Here is a 10242-nt window from a genome sequence, read left to right as displayed (position 1 = left end):
GAAAATCAATAAAGAAATCTACCATGATAATAAGCTCTAAGTACTAAGCAAGGATAAACATAAAAGCAGAAACAAATAAGATGCAGAAAGCAAACCCGAAGTCTACAGTTGCTCCAGCGTCCACCACCTCAATTTTGGATGATTTGTTGTCTATTCAGGTATTCCACAGGTGCAGGGTACATCAAGTTGATTGTGGAGATTTAATCTGCTGCTCCTGAGGCTGCTGGGAGAGATTTCCCTTTCTCTTCTTTGTTTGCACAGCTCCTGGGGTTTAGCTTTGGATTTGGCCCTGCCTCTGTGTGTAGTTCGCCTGAGGGCATCTGTTCCCCCGCCCAGACAGGACAGGGTTAAAGGAACGGCTGATTAGGGGGTCTGGCTCACTCAGGCCACGGGGAGAGAGGGATACAGAATGCGGGGCAAGCCTGCAGTGGCAGAGGCCGACATAACATTGCAGCAGCCTGAGGCACATGGTGTGTTCTCCTGGGGAATTTGTCCATGGATCACGGGACCCTGGCAGTGGCGGGCTGCACAGGCTTCTGGGTGGGGAGGTGTGGATAGTGACCTGTGCTTGCACACAGGCTTCTTGATTGCTGTAGCATCAGCCTTAGCATTTCATGCCTGTCTCTGGAGTCTGCGCTGATAGCCACGCCTTGTGCCCGACTCTGGAGCTCATTTAGGTGGTGCTCTGAATCCCCTCTCCTCGCGCACCCCGAAACAATGGTCTCTTGCCTCTTAGGCAGGTCCAAAGTTTTTACTGGACTCCCTCCCAGCTGTGTCCCTTCAGGCTGTGTTCACACAGCCAACCCCAGTCCTCTCCCTGGGACCTGAACTCTGAAGCAGGAGCCTCAGCTCCCAGCCACCACCACCCCGACCCTGGTGGGTGAGCAGACAAGCCTCTCAGGCTGGTGAGTGCTGGTTGGCACCTATTCTCTGTGTGGGAATCTCTCTGCTTTTTCCTCTGCACCCCTGTTGCTGCGCTCCCCTCTGTGGCTCCAAAGCTTCCCCCCTGCCTACCCCCTGTCTCCACCAGTGAAGGGCCTTCCTAATGTGTGAAAACTTTCCCTCCTTCACAGCTCCCTCCTGGAGGTGCAGGTCCTGTCCCTATTCTTTTGTTTCTGTTTTTCCTTTTTTCTTTTGCCCTACCCAGGTATGTGGGGAGTTTCTTGCCTTTTGGGATGTCTGAGGTCTTCTGCCAACGTTCAGTAGGTGTTCTGTGGGAGCTGTTCCACATGTAGATGTAGTTTTGATGTATTTGTGTGGAGGAAGGTGATCTCCACATCTTACTCCTCTGCCGTCTTGAAAGTGCCCTATTGTTTTATTTTTAGTCTTTTTCTCTTTAGGGCATCTTTAAATTTTTTTCATTTATTTCATTACAAATGAAATTAAACAATTTTCCAAATGGTTATAGAAATTTTATTACAGATTTCCTATTCATATCATTTGTTTATTATCTAGTTAGTTTGCTTATCTTTCCTTGTATGTTTAAAAAATTAGTCCTTTGTCATATATATTACAAATATTTTCTCTTTGTTATCTCTTTATTTTACTTGTGGAATATGTATGAATATTTCCATATAGAAGTCTATGAAATTTTTTACATGTATTCAAATTTATTATCATTTTTCTTTATGAGTTTTAAATTCCCCCTCTTACTTAGAAAGGTCTACTTCATTCCAAGAAATGAAATATTCTCTATTTTCTCATATTTCGTCTTTTTTTTTTTTTTTGGAAGCTTACAATTTTGATTTATCCAGAATTTATTTAGATTTGAGGGGTGAAGTTGCAAGTTTTTTTCCTGGCCGTTTTTCATAGCTGGTTTTTCCAATACCACTTACTGGATAATCCGTCTTTCTACCCACTGATCATACTCACCAAGATTAGGTTTACCTGTGAGTTAGATACTAAAAATAAAAGTAGCTACACACACACACAAAAAGTGTATTTCTTTCTTATAATACTGTAGCCTGGGGTTTATACAGTGGCTCTACCCCAATAAATCATCAAAAGCACAGACTATCTCAGTTGATCCATTACTTCTAAAATGTGGGGCTTTGAGGTCCAAAGCAAATATGGGTCAAAATGTGGTGCTATTTGGTCCAAGTTGGTTTCTATTGTATGCTAAGCATCAGGATGCAGGACAGGGTAAAGAAGATAGGAAAGAGGTACAGAGATAAACTATCCTTTAAGGCAGATTCCCAAAAGCTGTCATATAACACCTTGGCTTAAATTTAATCGGCTAAAACTTAATCACATGGCTACGCATATTTTCAGAGAGGCTGGGAAAGTATTCTTTATTTTGAGCATGGATGTGCCCACCTAAAGATGATAGAACTATGGAAGAAGGTGACAATGACTAGCAGGGAAAAACTGGTGGTCTTCACCATACTCCCTCATGTGGTACCATTGATCCCAGTGGATTCTTCATGTCTGGATTCTTGCATTTCACTCAACTCACTGTGAGTTTTCCCTATACCAGTGCTACTCTGTTCTAAGTAACATATACTTACTATCTTTATATTAGGTAAGATTAGGCTTGTTATCCTTTTTCTCAGATTTTTCAAACTTGTGTTGGTTTTCCTATGTGTTCATCCAGATCAACTGAACAATCCGTAATAAAGCGAGATGTTTTATATATAGAATTTCTATTTAAAAGTTATTCATTGCTTTGAAGGGAATGCCTTAATAAATTTCCTTGGAAATAACCAAGTCACTGCAGGGTGCCAAGGCATTAGAAAAGAAGTTTCCCCCTGCATAACACAGAGAAGATTTTGGAGGGAGGGAGAGGAATTAAATAGAAAGCATTTTCATTGTTGGGATATAAATCCTTCTTCTGCATGCTATTCTTCTAATTTTAGTTAAAGTCTACCAAATATACTTATTGTTGATGTGACTGATTTCAGCTGTAGAAACTGAAGAGGAACTAAGTATCAAAGTGAGATCAATGTGCTGTAGAAAAAAAAAAAGTATTACCCAAAGATACAGGGCCCCAAAACAAAAGGGTCATGGCATGTGGATCCCAGGAATTTACAGAAATCTTGGGAAGGGTTTAGATTTTCTTGGATTATGAAAGTAAAGGTTTGAGACAATCTTAAGAATATCTCAAAGGTTGATGCAGCTCCAACTGACATGTGGGTTTTTGATAATTTTGTCAAATCTCCCCACACCATATACAAAACATAAATCCCAAGTCATTTAGTAGTATTTACTCAGCAAAAATTGGATTTACAAATTAATTTACATGAACTGACATATTCAAAATATTAAGACTTTTCTTTCTTAAACAATGCACATATTTTTATTAATTGAAGAATAAAACTGAAGTGTTTTGGATCAATTTTATGAATGACAACTCTTCCTGAATCATAGCATTATAGTTAAACTCTGCCACGGCACAACGAATGGGTTAAAAAAATTTCAACTGCATACAATGTGAGATTATATTATTATGAAATAACTGAGGTGGGTCTACATAAATAGCCAGTTGAGAATTCTAATGTTCACTTGTAAAATCCAAATCCATCCCAAGTCCTAATGGCAATTGCCACTCTCACTTAAATATCAATGAGGAAAATTCTGCATCTGGTGGCTGGCTGGAACTTACAGTATAGCAGCAGCGATTCCAAATCTCTTAGATATTTGGTACCTCTTTTGTTAGCCAGATCTGTGAATATTGACCCATAAGAATTTATGAGGACAGTGTGTTTCCCTGTATCTTTAGATATATCTGCCTGCCTCTTCACTCTATGTCCCCCCAACCAAAAGGTGAGAACTTTAGTCCGCCCCACTTGAGAATGGGGACTGAACAGAGGACTGAACATTTGCCAACCACATGATATCTGAATTTGGATGATTCTGGGTTACCTAATGACACAATTTTTTTGGCTGTAATTGTAGTCATCACCTAATTAAGTTTATGATAATTATAAATTCCTTGTCATTTTCAAGATCCTTCTATGTTCTGCACAGGCCTGCTAGTCAAGTTAAAGGGAGATGTACAGGGCACTAATCTCTGCAATCCTCCAGGAAAGCATTATTGCTTTTGGTTTACTGTTTTCATAGATAGAGGCAGTCCTGATGACTTACACTCGACCTTTTCTACCTTAGTAGCTCTCACTTCATGGGTCAAGGAACCACTATGGGGACTCTGCCAATGGCTGAGTAATGCTGTTTCTATTATGCATTCCAGAACTTGGGGAATAACCACAGAGTGAATCCAGGGACCCACTGGGCTCACTGTACAATAGACCTGAGCCAAAACTCTGTGGGTCATATGACAGGAACACAGTGATGTTTTGGGTCTCCAGGAGTAGCGTCAATTCAGAGCCAGAGCTGCTGTAGTAAAAGGGCTGCTTCTACTGGCAAAGATAGTTGGATAGAATTTAGGGATTCAGGTACCCAGCTTTATTGGAATCTTCCCATCTGTCCCATCATGATTTTCAGGATCCCATTCCTTCCCAAGCAGTGTCTTAACTTTAACAAATGAGCCTCTGTGAGATTGAGAATTCAGTTTGTCTTGTAATTCAGCTACACTTGGCATGCATGAGATTTGGGGTTTTGTTTTCAGAAATATCAGCCTCACAACTACAGGAGATAAGAGTTTCTTTGATAGTATTCATAGAAGCAATACCTTGAGCTGGGAATTTAAAGTCTTGCTTTCATAATTTTCTTTCCCTAAATTCTCCAGCACACTTCAGAGCAACCGACAAACTCAATTATACTTCTTATTTTCACTAAAATTTTCTGTGTCAGAAAATATTTTGTCACCCAGGGCCTTGTCTTCTATAGGCACATTATTAAAGGTATCTGCAGTTGGTAGCTTGAGTAACTGTTTTGCTACTGCATGCCATCAACTACCATTGTTGCCCTTACCACTAGAAGCAGAGTCATTAATGCCTTTAAATCTGATCAGATCAGAGAACCAAGAAAACCTAGAATCAACTTAGGAACTCACGTTTAAGATTATGTTCCTTAGGGACCATCTTCAGTGCTAAATTCTGCATCATTCAGGGTTTAATTAGAGAAGCAGAACCACTAGGACATCTGTGTGTGTGTGTGTGTGTGTGTGTGTGTGTGTGTGTGTGTGTGTGTGTGTGTGTTGAGAAAGGGGTAATATAGCTACCCCAACTTTAATTTCTCTCAAGACTTTGTCACTGAACCTAGTGTTACTTAGAAGTTTCCTGTCGAATCTTCAAGTATTTGGGGGGATTTAAACCATTTTTCTGTTATTGATTTCTAGTTTATTGATTTCCACTGTAGTCTAAAAACATTTTGTACAATTTCTATTTTTTGTGATTTGTTTTATGTCCTAGAGTATGATCTATCTTGGTGAATGTTCTCTGTGAACTTGAAAAGACTGTGTATCCTTCTGTTGTTGGATGGAAGATTCTATAAATTTCTATTTGATCCAGTTGATTGATAATACTATCCGATAAGAACTCTGTTCTTACTGATTTTCTTCCTGATTGATATATCGGTTACTGAAAGTTGAATTCTCCAACTATAATAGTGAATTTGTCTATTTCTCTTTAGAGTTCTATCAGTTTTTGCCTCATGTATTTTTACTCTCTGTTGTGAGGTGCACACAGGTTAAAGATTATGTCTTCTTGGAGAATTTACCACTTACTTGCCTCAGACTGTTTTGAGTTTTGGGGGGGTTTTGTTGGTTGGTTTGTTTGTTTGTTTTTTCCTTGCCTGTTAGCATGATTTGTGATTTTTTTTTTGTTGAAAGCTGGACATGATGTATCAGGTGGTAGAAACTGAGGTAAATATGCCTTTGTGTGAGATTTTATATTAATCTGGTTAGGAATTGGGCTGTGCCTAATGTTTGCTCTGGCTGTAGGTTCCAGGGCCTTCCATTTTCTCTGTTGTCCTTGCATTTGTCTCTCCTGCTATCTTTGGGTTTCCCTAAGAATCCCTTTTAAAGTAGAGTCTGTGACTTTCATCTTTCATCCATGATCCACTGTTATTATACTGGAGCCCATCTCTGCAGAATGTGTGGTGTCTGTTTGCCCTGTACCTCATTCTCTAGTGGGTCCAAGGAGTCATTGAATTGTGCTTTGTTCAACTTTTTTCTTGCTGTAAGGACAGGAGTGATGACTTCCACACTCTTTATGTGTTGGAGTTGAAACTGGAAGTTGGATTCTTTTTCTTAAAATCCTTTAAGCCCAATATTTTCAATAGACTATGTCTCACTATTGATCATTTTCTATCAAACTGTCCTAGAATAATACACTGCACTTGCAAATTCAATTCTTTTGTTTTACTTTGAAATTTTTTTCTGTTCCATTATTTCTGTATACTACCTCAAGGGAACCAGTTTATATATGATTGGTCCCTTTTGTCTGTTCATCATAACTTCTCTTTATTTCCTTTCATCATCTCTATTTTGTCTATTTTAGCTGCATTCTGTAACATTTTCTAGAGCTCTTCATCAACTTGGTCTTTCACTGTGACTGTTCATTAATTGCTATTTATAAATAATTGGTTCTAAAATAATTTTATTTTGTCTCTAGTTCATTCTCCAGTCTCATTTTTACCTTATTTTGCTGTCTTCATTTCACCATGGATTTCTTCTTTCAAATATGTCAGCTTTTCTTTAATTGTATTTAATTCCCAAAGACTTTGTTGATTATTGATGTATTCATCCAGAATGAATTATTTTTATGGGTTGCAAAATATACACTTACTTTTTTTTTAAATTTTGTTTTGTTTATCTGTATTGTTTCAGTGTAGTTGCCCTATCTTTTCAACTTCTCCATCTCTTTTCCCAAACGTGTGGCTAGTTTCTCCTTTCCAACTTCCTGCTTTACCTGATCTTTCTTGTAAATCTCTCTGAATCTTTGGCTGAATTCTATGTTCACCTTTTTAGTTACCTAGAGGAGGGCAGTAGTGGGATGAAGGTGAGAGAAAAGAGCTGGAGGTGTGTATTGATTCCATTCATTCCATTTGTCTTTATTCTCTTTCTTTGGAAGTTTGTTAAACATCTTTTACCAGATTTTACTCTGTTTGAGGGGCATCTCCAGATACATGAGGGTATTGGATTGTTTCCTCATTTTACAGTGAGTCTGCCAGTTTAGCCTCACTAAATCTTTGGCCACATGAAAACAACCACTACTTAACTCACCATTGCCCAGACATTTCTTCTGCTTCACTCCCAGTTGTGGTTATGTTAGAGAAATACTCAAAATTTAGAGGTTCTCCCAACAATCATTGTGATGCTTTTTAGCTACTATGTAAAAGTATCCAGTGATTTGAGGAATGGTATTTTCCTTTTATTCTGATCTTTTATTTTGACAAACTTTTATTTGTTATAGACAATTAGTTCTGTATACTTCTTCCTGAGGTATTTCACTCATGTTCCTCTGGGCCAGAAAAAACAAATTTGTGACTCTTTTTAGTTCTTTTAGCTTCTCACTCACCCACCCTCAGTCCTCTTCCCTGTGCCACCAAGAGACTTTTCAGGATTTTGTCCTCTCCCTTTCTTCCCCATGGTACAGCTTCTGCTTGTTCTTTGTGTGTGTGTGTGTGTGTGTGTGTGCGTGTGTGTGCATCGTATTGTAGTTGGAAGAGGGAAGTGATAGGTAGAGAAACTTGAATTATTCTCAAAATCTTCATTATCTAGAGATATTTTATAAAATTTAGAATTCATAATTGTATGTCTTTGTCTTGTAAGAGTACTATTTCTGTTTTATTTTACTTCTTATTTTCATAGTAGTTTATGTTTAGGGTAGAAAGATTCTGTAATCCTACATTTACTATGTTTCCTCATAAATCCTTTAATATAATTCAATATCTGGTGGTGATAAAGCAATCCAGCATTTCTTGAAGGAGAACTGCTATGAAGATGAGCATACTGAACACACATCTTAATGTGAGTTATCTTCCAGTGCAGGAATTTAGATAATTGAAAAAAAAAGAGGCTGAGTAATTGAAGTCCACTCATGTATTGAGGGTACTGAATGGATTTTAGTCATTACTATCAATTTCTTCTATGACTAAATTTGCGAATGGGCTCATCGATTGTGCTGAATTCATTATAAAGATATGAATGAGCAGTATAAGAGTAAGAAAAGGAATAAAGGGAGGACGGTGTAATTCACACGTCTGATAGGTACCACTCTGCTGCCCATCCCCAACTCCATGGCCATATATGTGAAAGCTGACCTGGTTTCTGAAATGACAACTTACCCAAAAAGACATTTCATCTTGGATATGAGGAGTCTTTAAAACATATGTAGTGATGCTGAATCCAAGTAAAACTAGGAGATAAGTGAAGTTTGTTGTCAAAGCCCCTTAATCCTTTGTTTCCTGGATCACAAGTTTCTCAAGACCCTCATATCCATCCCTTATACCCTTTGATAAAACCTGTTCTCCAATTGTTTTTTCACTCTGAGGAATAAATAACTGGTGAGGGACCTTACCCAGGGGAAATCTGCATTTAATCAGGATCAAATCCTTAAGTAAAAGTGTTAGATTTTGGAATGTAGAACTTTAGGTATCAGCAAGCTTATAGGAAGGATTTCCTTTTACTTCAGGGCCTCTTTGGCCCCTGAAATCATATTACTTGGCTAATGCCTATTCTATTCTTTCCATAAGGAAAACCTTCACTGGTAATTAGTTTCTTTTCAGGTTTTCCATTCTGCTGAAGTTGGACAAAGCTTTGTGTACTGATTCAGCAAATATCAGCTTATCAGGTATTGCTTTAACACATTAAAATGAGGTTGGGAAATATAGCCAGGCCTTTCATTGGCTGAACATTTACCAAGACTAGATAGAACATAGAGAATCCTTCCATGGCTCAACTGCTATGAAGCCTTTCTCATTTTCTCACAGTTCTTGAATTCTAACCTGTGACACTCACTGGCTCAGGTTTCAGAAATGCTGTAGCATATATTTTGTTCTCGGGATTAGCTCTGGCCCTGAGTGATTTCAGATAATCTATTGATAATATGTTTTTGAAAGAGGCCTGTCTTTGGTCCTCCCAGCTTCCAAGGAGCTCTCTAGGATCCCTTTAATTTGTTTCTAAAGAAAGGGCTCAAATGTTGCCTTGATTTCAAACTTAAACCCCTTATTACTAGGCTACTCTGGGTTTATTTAAAACTCTCCATTTCAAGCTAGGGAGCATTTATGCATCCCTGTGCCAAATACTGTCAAGTGCTATGAGTAAGACAAAAAACGTAGATTTTTTCATGCAATGAAACCTTTGACAATCGCTCATGACTCCTCATAGCCCTATGCATGTCAGCCTCATAAATCTTTCATTATAGTGGGCATGGAGGTACAAGGAGGAGAAGGCAGATAATAAACAAACAAACAAACAAAAGTAAAATACAAAATGTGTCAGATGGTCATAAGTGCTATGGAGAAAAATGAAATAGGGAAGTGAGTCGGGAATGCTAGGGTGTTGGGGGGGTCACATTTTAATAAAAGATAGTCAGGAAAGGTCTTATTGAGAACGTGACATTTGAACAAAATGCGAAGGAGATTAGGGGCTGAGCCGTGCAGACATTTGGAGGAAGAGTGTACCACGTAGAGCAAATAGCAAGTGTAAATAAACACTGTTTAGAGATGAAAGTGTACCTGGTTTGTTTTAGGCATGGTAAGAGTTTAGTGTTAGCTGAATGGATAAAAGAGGGAGCGGTAATAGGAAACGATGCCAGAGAATTAAGAGGATGGGATGGGCAGATCTTATAGGGCCTTAGAGGCCATTGTAAGGATTTGACTTCCTCTAGTTTGAGTAAAATGGGAGGCTATTAGACACTCTGTATAGAAGTCTGATATGATCTAACTTAAGTTTTTCAAAGAATCACTTTATTTTCTGTTGAAACTAAAGAGGCCAAGGGTGGAAGCAGTGTATCTAGTGTAATATTCTAGGCAAGTAGTGATTAGGACTCGTATTGTGGTGGTGGTGTTAAAACAGTGAGAAGTGGTAGGATTCCACATAGATGTTGAATGATGGAGAGTCAATAAGATTTGCTGAAGAACAGGATGCTGGTCATGAGAAAAAAAGAGAAGTTAGGGATGTCTCCAAGATTTTTGACTTTTGACTGGTAGGAGATGGGTAACAACTGAGATGGGGATGATTGTGAGAGGAACAGAATTTGAGAGAAGAGCAGGTGCTCAGTTAGGAGATTCCTAGTAGGAAATTGAAATTCAATTCACTGAATTAAAATTCAAGAAATTCTGATAGAAACGTGATAGGCATCAGCATATAAACGGTACATAAAGAGAAGAGAAGAGATC

This window comes from Globicephala melas, chromosome 3, assembly GCF_963455315.2.
Source record: "Globicephala melas chromosome 3, mGloMel1.2, whole genome shotgun sequence".
In the NCBI taxonomy this organism is placed as follows: Eukaryota; Metazoa; Chordata; class Mammalia; order Artiodactyla; family Delphinidae; genus Globicephala; species Globicephala melas.
Note: the sequence above shows the minus strand (reverse complement) of the source record.